The 13,054-nt window shown below is 39.6% G+C and overlaps 1 protein-coding gene across 3 annotated transcripts in view; it reads right to left on the bottom strand.

Moving 5' to 3' along the window:
• Positions 1-13,054, bottom strand: part of LOC113006913 (adhesion G-protein coupled receptor D2) — a 95,146-nt gene that overhangs the window by 23,213 nt on the left and 58,879 nt on the right. The window lies entirely within an intron of this gene.

Below are 13,054 nucleotides of genomic sequence, written 5' to 3'. Positions count from 1 at the left end.
TAATGATACTATACTTACTAACTTCTGTCACTCATTCACTTAAATTTATGCATGTGGATATCAGATACATATGCATATGTATCTGATATCCTCATTTGGCCTTTATTACATGGGATGAGAGTGATGAGAAGATATAGTAACTGTTCAAGGACGGTTCACATGTTCACAATACCTGAATTCAATGGAGTATCAATAATTAACATGACACCTTGATATCACTATGGATCGAAAAGATTTGCAGTGCCATCCTTTGGGTGTAAAATGTGCTCCAGAATTTAGCTCCAGTCTCAAATCTTTACTAACCATATACTTATAACACTACAATAACCATGAAACTAATAAAATGTAAATTATAAAAATGCAACAGCTCATCTAAATGTATTACTTTGAGGCAGAACAATAATTGGTTTGTTCTCTTTTTTTTTATTACAGATGTGTATTTTTGTGCTAATACTGCTAACAGCAATTTGAAGAATCAGTCACCCTATTCCAGATCAATTAGCCACTGTATTTTAATTTAGTCAAAAGTGACGTTAATTTACACTAGTAATTTAATTTAAATACAATATAAAATGCTGCATGGCTAGTTAATAGCTAGCTAATAATCTGCAAATTAATAAACACGCCTTAAATCAGAATCACGACTGGGTATCATGCTTGATTTCTTTTGATTAGCCTATAATAAAAATTAAATCTTTGTTAAATCTGCTAGGGAAACTGTCTGAAGCAGCACCAGCAGACATAGTAGACATTTTTTAATAAGTCAATCGTAGGATTTTTGCTACCTACTAATTATTTGTACATGTCATAGTGCAGAAACTCGACTTTTACATTTTTATGTCCCCGGCTATCTGACAATCTGTATGTTAAGCATTAAAGTTACACACAGATATATGGACACAATCTTGGTCGGTTTTATCATAGTCATGAACCCATCTGCCCTTTCTGTCTGTCTACCTGTCTGCCTCGCTCTTCTGGTTCAGGGCCTGTCATAACCGCTCTTCAACAGGCCCCCAGTGTCAGGATTAATCTCCCTGGTTGACTGCTGATCTGAAGGTGGAACGGCCACCATCCACCAACAGCAAAACTAATTTAACTGTGTCACTGCTTGACACTCCCGCCCACCATCCCCACTAACCCCAGACATGCACACACATTACAAAATATCTTCATCTGTCTCTGTCTCATCTACATGGTAGAGGGCAGGAGGGTGGGTGACTAGTCCGAAGGAGAAAGGTCAGAGCACTGAAGGAGTTCATCATTCTGAGGTGTCAGCACTGCTCTTTAGGAAAGCAGATGAAGGGGAGATGAGGGAGGAGAGCATGGGAGGCAGGGAGAAACAGAGAAAGAGGTTAAGGGGGGGTCTGTTTAACGTTTGTGTGGTTATTGGTTATCAGCCAAAGGTTTGTCATGGCCCAGAGACTTGGCTGGCAGCCACTGAGTGAAAATCACTCATGGTTTGCATTTAATAATCATGTCTTTTCTTTGATTGTAGCCTAATTATGACAAAAGTGCACACACTCTCACATCTTACCAGCTATGAGTAGTCATTTGGTGGTTAAAACAGACCAGGGGGTTTATAGAAGCAGCAGAAGCTGGTACTCAAACACACAGAAGCACACATTCAGCCATCCAGAAATGATCACACAATGCATCCTCTGCACTTGCTGGCGTCTGGCATGAGGTAAACAGCTTTCAATAGCATCAAACCCGGTGCAGTTTGTTTGGGACCATCTGTCCAGTCTATTGTGTTCCTCTGTTATGGCTCTTTGAAAGCCCATTGGAGAACAGCTGATGTTTGGGCTCTTACAAAGATCCCAGCCAGGCCCTCGGGATCCTGCTACACTGTGTACTGTCCATTTCTTTCCCTCCTATTTTGGCTGTGTTTTGCTTTATAAAGTAGCTTGCAGACTGACATGTAGCAATTTGCATGTTATAGCATCTCCGTTATCATTTCACCACAAACACAGGACAGGCTATGGAAGGGATCCAAATGTGACACTTATTAGCTGTGGTTTTGGATGCAGTAGATATAGAAGCTATAGATACAAAGTTATGTAATTAAATAAACAAATAAAATGTAAGTGCTATCTATTACTCTGTCATTAGGAAAAAATATTCAATCAAAATTCAGATCATAATCCAAATGTTGGTGATGTAAAAGGGTTGAATCCAACTATATACTTCCAGCTATAAAGTGATAAACACTACCGAGTCACAATATAACAGTTTTTAATTCTCTGTCTGACAAAAAGAAAAGCCACTGAGACAGATGTCAGGGTAACACCATAGTTTGATTTCAAGAAGAACCCACGGCAGTTTGTAATCTAAATTTAAAAGTTATTTTTTTATTGGTTGTCTTATATGCGTTTGTACGACTACAAACCAACCCACTGTATACTACATGACCAACCAGAGTTCAGACGATTGCTCCAACATGAATAACCATCTCTTTGAATGGCAATATTTGTCAGGAAACTGACTGATTCTACAATATTTAGCTGCTAAATCACAAAATTGGCTCTAACATTACATCAAGGTGTAAAGCTTAATTTCCAGCTGTGAAAATTATGTCAAGACTGAAATGCTCAAACCCTACAGGGCAGCGTCATCACTATTAGTATATAAAGATAGTTTATTCTTGCCCACATTGTTAGAGCAAACTCTATATTTGTGCATCCAGCAAGCTGAGTTTCTTTACATTTACCAATTATTATTTACTTATTAATTTTGTATTAGCTAGCAATTTCTGATCTACTACCAAGTGGTGTCATATCATCCCATCTGCAAGAATACCAGTATAATTTTTTTGTGTGAAAAAATGGTCTTATGCTATCAGTGATATAGCAATGCAATGCATTTATGTTTCCTAGTGCAAGCCCATACATGTCTAAGCCTCTTATCATGATTTAGTGCCTTAAACGGCATTTCAATAGTAAGGAAATGGTTTGGCAACTAGAGTCCACACCTCTGACAAAGCGCTGCAAAATATGCAAGAAAAGTGTTCTCGCTAAAGTTGGAAATGCAACAAACACTTGAAGCAAAAATACACTGTTGACTACAGCCAAGGTATGAAGTCATACAATGAGAAGATATTAATAGCAGTTGATGTGCTGCCCACAAGTTACTGTAGTTGCTACCATACGATACGCAGATTAAATGATGGATAGAAATTATTGATGGGGTGGAAACGGTGGAAAAGCAGAGCTTTAAGCAAAATTTTAAGAAGCTCGGCCCAAGACACATCCCAAGTAACCAAGTGTTAAGCAGATGTCTTCTTTTTAATTAAACAAGAAAACCAAGGAAACGGTATGACTAGATGTATATATAAAGTGCTGTTAATGCTGTCATCCAACAAGCTGCACTCCCTGGTAAAATCTTCATTTTATATTTATCACTATCCCAAAAAACATAAGTATTGTGACATAATCTTGAGGCTATATCACCCACCCCTAACTATTCACTTACCTCTCAAATGTAACCTTCCTAACATTGCTGGTGATTATATAAATATAAAGATTCAACCAGGATAGCACAATTATGTAAGACGGTTGCTAAACTACAGTTATTATTATTACCAAGTTGCATTAAAGCTATTGTAAAAAAAAAAAAAAAAAAAATTACATTCCAAAAGACAGCTGTGAACCAGGGCCAGGTACAGGAAGCTTTCACTCCTTTCCACCCAGTATGCCCCTGGCCTTTCCAACTTTCAGTCAACTGCTGAAAAAAGCCAGATGCAGGCAGGATAATCACCATCTAATAAGAGGTTATATTGAAAGCAGGCTGTCGGTTACATATAACAAGCTTGGAAGATGAGTGCACACACATACACAAATATACATGGGCAGAAGAATGCATACGGACACAGAGTTGGGGCAGGTGTAATTATGGTGTACAATGACAAAGTTCAGAAAGAAGCAATCACACACACTCTGTACATATATGGACAAGCATGTCCATATAACAAAAGTAATAGTTTTGGTAGTTCAAAGTACAGTTGGCATATATTAAAAAGAATTAGCCTTGGTTCATGATTCTTAAACTAAAGTTACCTTCACCAGTTAATACTGGCTTCACAAGGGATATTTTCCAGAAACGAAATAGAGAGGTCTGAAGGCTTTCAACCATTAGGATCAAGTCTTCATACGTGGACTTGGAACCAATTTTGGAGAAGCAGGAGAAATGCAACCTTTAGGGATCTGGCCAGTAAGCAAAAAAGGACAAACAACATACATACCTTGGTTTTCAGCCGTTTCATCTATTGACATTTCTTAGGTTGTCCAAAAAGAAAAAAATGTGTCATTTGATAAATGTGTGGTACTATTATAACCCACGTGCTTGGAATTTTTTAGTTGAGTGACTTATTACCATGTTGAACATACAAGGCATGCATTTCTTCTTCTCTCCCAATTATAGTATGACGAAGCTCTTTTGGAAAATAAAAAAAAACAACCAAAAATCCCAAGCTTGCCAAATGACAGATGCTGTGTGGAATGTAAATAAAAAAAAGACTGCAATGACTTGCAAGTCTCACAAATCCATATTTCATTAACAACAGGACACAGAAAACATATCAAATGTTTAAACTGATGCATTTTACAATTTAATGCAAAATGAATGAATGAATTTCATGGCAGCAACATGTCTCAGAACAGTTGGAATAGGGACAAAAGAAGGCTGTAAAAGGAAATGGCACTAAAAGAAAGCTCAGGTTAATCAGGTTAACTGGCAACAGGTCAGTAACATGACTAGTTATGAAAATAGTGTCTTGGACAGGTAGAGTCAATTCTGCAAAAAACACTGCATCTACAAATTGTGGAACAATCTCAGAAAAAATTAAGCTGGGAAGACTTTAAATAGTTCATCTTCAGTAAATAATATCATCAAAAGATTCAAAAAATTTGAAGAAATCTCTGTGCGCAAAAGACAACGACAAAAATCCATGCTGGATGCCTGTGGTCTTCAGGTCCTCATCAAGCACTACGTTAAAAACAGGCATGACTCTGCCATGAAAATCATTGCATAGGCTCAGAAACACTTCCAGAAATCATTGACTGTGAGCAAGGTTTTCTGTGCCACCCAGAAATGCAGGTTAAATCTCTTTCATGGAGAGAAGAAGTCATATACAGTATACTGCCAAAAGTATTTGCTCGCCTGACTTGAGTGACATAATCCTTAGGTTTTAATATGATGTCAGCCCACCATTGGCAGTTGTAATAGCTTCAGCTCTTCTGGGAAGGCTTTTCACAAGGTTCAGGACTGTGTTTATGGGAATTTTTGACCATTCTTCAAGAAACACATTTGTGAGGTCAGGCACTGATGTTGGATGAGAAGGCCTGGCTCGCAGTCCTCACTCAGTGTTCCATCAGGTTGAGGTCAAGGCTCTGGGCAGGCCAGTCAAGTTATTCCACACCAGACTCACTCATCCATGTCTATATGGACCTTGCTTTGTAAAGTGGTGCACAGTCATGTTGAAACAGGAAGGGACTATCCCCAAAATCTTCCCACAAAGCTGGGAGCATTAAATTGCCAAAAAAAACCCTGTTCAACCCTACTCCATAGTCCTCCCTCACCAAACTTTACAGTTAGCACAACGTAGTCTGAAAACTACCATGCAGCTGGTAACCACCAAACCCAGATGGGTTCATTGTATTGCAGGTGTGATTCCTCTCCAGAGAACACGTCTCCACTGTCTCTAGAGTCCAGTGGCAGCGTGCTTTACATCACTGCATGCAATGCTTTGCACTGTGCTTGGTGATGTAAGGCTCGGATGCATAAAGCTCTCTATGCCCTGTTCTTGAGCTATTTTGAAGGTGGCGACCTCCGTCTCAGGCAGAGCAGGTCCCTCGTGTGCCCCGACCTCCGGTTTCAGGCTGAGCAGGTGAGTGAGCTGGTGGTGGAAGTGGAGGTTGGCACCACTATAGAAGAGGCATGACGAACCTGACCATGTTTCAACACTTTTCAGCATTTTCCTTTTAGTTCCCGTTGTTGTCTTAACACACGCACGGACGCAGCTTTTCACTGGCATCCTGCACATGACAACAACAACAATTCAGAACCAGTTCACTCCAGGGAGGGGAGGCATGATGAGCTGATTGAGCTCAGGTGTATCAAGTTTCTGATGTTGACATGCAGGAAGAGTAAATCAGCTGCAGAATTAGAATAACTGATTACAAACTTCAGTTATTCCTTTCACAGTTGTTTCAAAAGAGCTGACTCTGCATCTTCAAAGTGCCAACTTTTCTGGTACATTTTCCCGTCCCAGTGAAGACTGGGCACAAATCTCAACCCAACTCTAAACACACAAATAAAACATGTGAGCCCTCCTTAGCCCTCTTTAGAAACATCTATAGTCATACTTCCATCCTTTCAAACATGAATGCACACAACAGAACCGTTCGTCCCGATGGACACATCTCTCGCGTGCTGTTACACAGCACACCCAGTGTCCTGCTCTTACACCATCAGCAGCATCAAAAGAAGAATCTATATCCTCCCTTCTGCCTTTTTTTTTTTCATTTGAGTGACTATGAGCAGCAGTAGCACCAGCTGCAGCCTCTCTCCCTACTCGTGCTCAGCCAGGGTAAGGCAATAGGTTTAGCAGGCGAGGAGGCGAGGCAGATTTATGGCGGTGGATGTGACCTCTGGGGCCGTAACACGGTGATGGGTGAGTGGCTCTCAACGGTAAGCTACTGGCACTTGACAAAGTGCCCGAAGCAGAATGAATTTACTTCTCTTTTCCTCAATCATCAAGCAGCCACTGCCCTGACCCCCATCCTGAATGCTATAACAAGATCTCCCATCTCACAAGGGCCTGAAAAATTTACTGTCACATCTACTTTTCAATGAGCTCAAGTGAGCACTTCTTTCACCTTCAGCGGAGCAGGTGCCGGTGTAGAGGAGGGCTAACCTGTGTGTTTTATGTGGTGTGTGTGCGTGTGTATATATGTGTGAGCGTGTGTGTGTCAGCGAAGCAAACAAACATGCATGAAGAAATTTGTGGATACACATGTCCACACATTTGCTCCCTCAATTCACCTCTAACTTATCCAAAGTTACTCTCTTGTGCATCTCAAACAATAGTATCTAAAAGTACCAAGTAACAAATAAAGAAAGAAACAAAGACACACAAGGATATACAAATCTTTAATGGCTGCACACACAAGAGAACTAGTATCCCTACACACACAAGCACAGAATAAGGTTGCCAGACAGGGACACAAAGGGCACTGCTATACGGGTGTCAGTAGACACCTCTACCATTTATATTAGAAGTCAATCTACCTTATCACATCTCTTATACACACACAAGCACACACCGCAGGCATTATGAAGAGTATGTGTTTGCCAGTTTTCATCAGCTTGATGGCAGTACAGTTGGACTTAATGACCCTGATATCTTTTTTATATGCAGTCGATAAATCTTGGTGCACACACTTAAATTTCACCTTTCTTGCACTATACTGTAGTCACTGAGGTGAAATCACAGAGAATGTGACAGCGCTAAAGGCAGACCAAAGCAAAGATTATAATAATAGTGCGGGTACGTCAGGAGCTTACATCAGGTATAAATTACATGCATTGCTTTTTTGTTCTAATTTCATCTGGTTAACAGTCAAATTTATCAATAGATAAATAACCATACACACAAAACTAGGACACACAAAAGAAAAGAAGAGCAGAAAAAAGGGTTCACCCTACAAGGGTGCTAAAAAAAAATATAGGACAACTAAAGAGCAGGTGCAATGCAAGGAAGAAATAAACTCTATATGTCTTTGTATTTATACAAACTTTGCACAAACTTAATAGAACTAAATTTCGGTTATTAATGGGAACATTTTCAAGTCTCTGTAAAGGATAAAAATAGGCCAAATGGCTCTTATCAGTCGGTCTTTGCTGTAGACTTAATCTCAAACTGATGGTGACACCATTGGTCTTTGCTCCAAATCATTTTCATGTCCTTCTTTACAGATTTAATTTCCATTCAATGATGAATTCCCAAACAGAAGAGGTGACGTAAGGGCAGATTAAAGATCAGAGCAGCTAGGTTCCAGTTCACAGAAGTGTAAGATTTAAATGGTTACAAATTGGTTTGAATGGCAAACTGTCGATGGATATAACTGTTACCACACCAATCCATAAACAGTGTATTAGACCAAAAAAAAGGGTTATGCCTGTGGTTAATTTTCTCAAATGTAGTCTTTAAAATGTCATAACTAATTCAGTCACTTTTCTTTTATGAGCCCACTCTCACCCACTGGGATAATGTTATCATGATGAGCCAATAAAAATCAATGATTAAACATGTGTAATTTTCCAGAGACAATGTATTAAAATTTATTGTCTCTCTCTCCCTCTCTCTCTCGCACCCTCTGGAGCAGCAGACACTCTGAGGCTTACAACTGAAAATAAAGGACAGCATTAAAAGCTATTCGGTAAGCCACTGTAAAATTGATCCAGCTATAAAAGCTGCTACGTCCTTGCCTCCCTCTGCTGTCCAGCTGCTCCAAACCCAAAGATGGCAGCATGATTGTGGAGGAGAGAAGTTGGATGAAGGACCACAGAAAAGAAAGACACAAAACTGAGACACAGAGATTTTTTTTAAAGGTGCAGAAAGCTATAAAAGGAGATAAGATGTACGTAAAACAACTATATATACATATATATATATATATATATATATATATATATATATATATATATATATATATATATATATATATATATATATATATATATATATATATATATATATGTCTATAATCTATAGTCTATAATCTATTATATGATGATGTGATTTATTTGCTGATTGAGTTAAACAGCATAACTGGCTAGTCGCTATGTTTAACACAGCAAGGCATACAGTACACTTCCCTACAGTTTTTACACATTTCCAGTCTTCTTTTTGTCGCTTTTTATTGCTTTTGTGTAAAAGCTAAACCAAACAAAGAAACTGTAATGCACTAGGTCAGCACCTTTATTTAGCTGCCCTGAAAATTTGACCCTCTACAGTTCAAATTCAGCTGTTTTAAAAACTTTTCTTGTACTATGCGTATTATTTATTTTTTCTATTTTAATTTGTCTAATGTATTTCTGCTTCACTTTTTCTTCCTGTCCCTTGTGCTGCTATAACCAGTGAATTTCCCCTGTGTGGGATTGAATAAAGTCTGTGTGTATTCCTCCTGTAGGTCAGTAGAAAGATTGCAGGTTTAGGGCACACTAGAACTGGCATGTCATTGACTTAGTCCATGTCTAATATAATTAGTATGTAATTAGTACAGCAAGTATGTCAGCATATCTATCATGTGGCTACACTTGAAAATGATTTTACAGGGTTAGGTTTAGTCTGTTAAATGTTATTTTTGTGTGTCGCAACAATGACCAAGTTCACAAGATCACTGCAAAACTAGAAGTAAAGAAGTAAAAGGATGAAGTGCAACTCTATATAGACACTTTCATGTCATCTTCTTGACTTTCCAATCCAAAAGCATTTCACGGCACTGCAAAAGCAAGACATGCTCATACTACCAGCTAGTTAAGAAGAACATGGTCTAAAAATTGTGCAATGCTCAACAATAACCCCGGGGACCTGTCGTTTGAGAATCAGTATAAATGGTATGCTACTGGGCCTTTCTATTGTAGCTCTAAAATGAGAAGAAATGAGACAAAATTCCACTAGCTACGAGTGTTGCTGTTGGCTCAATCAGTGGCAGTGGCTCGGCAAACTGCGTTTTTCTTTTAACTTTCAATTCTCCTAAGCATCCGTGCTTCACAGCCCCTAGGGCTATTGCCTTTCTCAATCTGTCCCTGGAGAGGCAGGAGTTATGGTCCCTGTCGATTGAGGAGAAAGGGATGTTATTCCCCTGTCACCTCCTGGTCTCGCCGCCATCCTCCCTGCCCTGATCTACGGCCTAACCTCCCCACCCCCACCTCCTTACTGCCTTCCTCTCTCCCTTTTCCCCACTTTGCTTTGTCGTAAGCTAGCAGCTATGTCGTTGCCATTGGCGGTTTAGATTGGGATGATGGAAAAATGTTCTGAGGGAGGTGGCGAAGGAGCACGATGGAAGTAGTGGTAAATGCTTTAGCACTATGCTAAGATACTTTCAGAAAAGATTGGTTTGTGTGATGTGTAATGTGTGTAAACATACATTAAAATGTGCATGTAAAAAGAGAAAGTATGGAAATCCATTCACCCATCGATTTTCTCAACTATGTTTGCAATTCAGGGACCCAGCTGACTTTGGGTGAGAGGCAGAATATACCCTGGATAGGTCACTAGGTTGATTTTGCATAGAAGAAACTACATATTGTGGCTCTGCTTTATGAAATACACACTTACTAGAGCACAGTGTACCCTCTTTGCTGGGAGGGGGTAGAGGTAACCTACAAAACAGCCTGACCCAGGGGAGGTGACCTACGCCTGGCCAAATGCAGGACCTTGAATGACACCCTTGATAGTGGAGCAGTGACAGGGTTAAACATAAAGGGCATTTAGCTGACGATTAAATGTGGCGGGTGCTGACTCTATGTCACGGGAATCCCTGAAGATTTGGTTTCATGTTGGAAAGCTGATTGCCACGGAATTAAATAAATCTAATATTTTTTTCAGGTGTCTCGGTTTGATTGATCTCATTTAGGTTTAATTGAACTATTATACTCTTTGACATCATAAACTAAAATATAATATTACACATTTACACATCGTGGGATTGCTGAGCAGCCAAAGATGTGAAAATGCTTTCAGGGGATTCAACAGCAAAAGAGTTACACGTGACTCATTCCTAACAACTAAAGCATCTGCATGCAGCAATCCTTCAAGACATAAAGATTTGGCTGTGTTGAAATTCGACTGGACAAGTTTGCATGGGTGTTTCAGTGTGCGCGATATGAGTTTAATTTGTGGTTTGGAAAAAGTTTCCAGCGAAACGTCTTTGTAGTTTAGTGTACTCGAAAGAGGCAATAAAACCCAACAAACTGCTGGCCCAGTGAACATCAGTGCAGCTGACACAAGACCAACAGAGGACTTCAAGAACTCAAACCCATTTCCATACTGACCAGTGTTCCTTTTTTGAACTATTATGCACCTTAAGCAAATCTTAGGTTTGTGAGGGTCTCTCTGGGTGAAGGAATAAATAAATAAGCAGATAAATAGATGAATAACCCAGAGGAATGGGAGCCGGTGCAGCTTGGCCATCCATCATATATCCTATTACCCCACACTCAGCGGCTCCTGCAGTATGTATAATGTAGTCAACCTCCATAAGCAGATACAAATTCAACTCTTTTCCTCCTCAATTTGTTATATCTGACAACGCCACAGCTTGTGCCGTGTTGTTTCTTTGAATTATGAATAGATTCTCTCCACCAGACTTTCGCCTGCGCATGATAGCGTGGATTTGTTATGCAGAACAGCTGTGGAAAACAAATTTGTAAAGCTTGGAACGCTCGGTAGCGGTTGGGCAAATATGCATAAACAGTTGCGCTTAAAGCCACTTAAGAACAACCAAATGGGTTCAATATTTCATCTCGGGGTTTCTCTTATTGGGTGTGATAAATAACAAAATGTCAGGATGTAATACAAGTTCAGGAAATGCAGTTGTTTAAGTGTTTCAAATGGCCTAAGAATTTCTAAGAGATTTTTTACATAGAAAAGCGACACCACGGAAGCGGAGCAGGTCACACAGAGGCGGAGCAGAAGAAAGATGAATGCCAGTTAACAAATCAGATGCAAGAGCATGAGTGAGAGAAACCGAGTTGGAGAGAGGAAGAGGAATGTAAATACATGGCAAACTGACCGCTGGCTGTTTGTTTGGGTATTTACACTGCGAGGCTACAATCAACTCCTCAAAGCTTAAGCCCACATGACAGGACACATTTCAGGGCCACACATGCTCTAAACATCCAAACCAACGAGCCAAGTCTCAGTTTGCACAAACACACGTGCACGCACAAGCACACACCAAACCCCAAAGACTTATCCAGTTATTCATCTATCACTTCCAAATCTCTTCAAAACTGATACAAGGGAAATACACTTTAATTCATGCACACAGAGAGAGGAAGGGAAGGTAACTTGTGAGGAAGTGATTTTTTGGGGGGGGACTTGGCTGAACTTTTGAGCCCTGTTTGGTTAAAGCAGATGTAGAATTAGCACACATCACTTTGCATCAGCGAGACGTTGAACACAAGCTGCCGTTCAGAGGCCAAATACCTCTCTGTCACAGAGACACATGCATGCACACCTCTCCTCCAGGATCTGTGATTTGGTTGTGGCAATTATCAATTTGATATCAATGGATTCTTCTTCTTCTTCTTCTTCCTGAAGTAGATTTGGTGTCCCCAAAGAAAAACTAAGTCAAAACAGGGACACCAGACACACACTTGAGCTATTTAAGTTTGTCTTATAAGTGGAAAAATAAACAGTAATTACAAACGGCCTGTATGCAAGGTGCAAGGATATCATAACTTGACATTATGAAAAGCTGTAATCGCATTTCAATTCATTTTACACACTCTGCAATCAAGGAAATTTTAATCGTAATTCATTTTGACAGATTTACATATGCACATCTAACTAAAACAAAAGACGTGCAGAAATAAAAGGGTCAAACAGGTGTTCATCACTAGCAGCTTAGATATTGTTTAGTTGAGCTGTGTCGGATTTAACATTTGTAAATGTTAAATCAGCTTCCATATATTTAAACTGCTGTTCATAATCTAATGATACAGCTACTAATGTTAACATTGTTGTTTAACAACAAGTGAATTAGGGTTTTATTTGTGAAATTATCATGACATTGGCAGTCATTGGCCTATAGACGTGGTCATGCAAAACCAGAAAGCGATACTACAGCAATCACCCACATGAAATTGAAACATGCTGTCATTCCACAAGGGAATATTTCAATTTTTTTGTGCATTTCTGGAGCAGGGGATCCTGTTGCATGTCAATGAACTGGGCTAAACATGCATGACAAGTGATGGTGTCCGGGTGGAGGGATGTAAGGGGGAGACAACCCTCTGGTAATGTCTGTGTGATCTGTGTGTAATCTGC

Source organism: Astatotilapia calliptera, chromosome 15 (genome assembly GCF_900246225.1).
Source record: "Astatotilapia calliptera chromosome 15, fAstCal1.2, whole genome shotgun sequence".
NCBI lineage: Eukaryota > Metazoa > Chordata > Actinopteri > Cichliformes > Cichlidae > Astatotilapia > Astatotilapia calliptera.
This window is presented reverse-complemented; position numbering and strand designations above follow the sequence as displayed.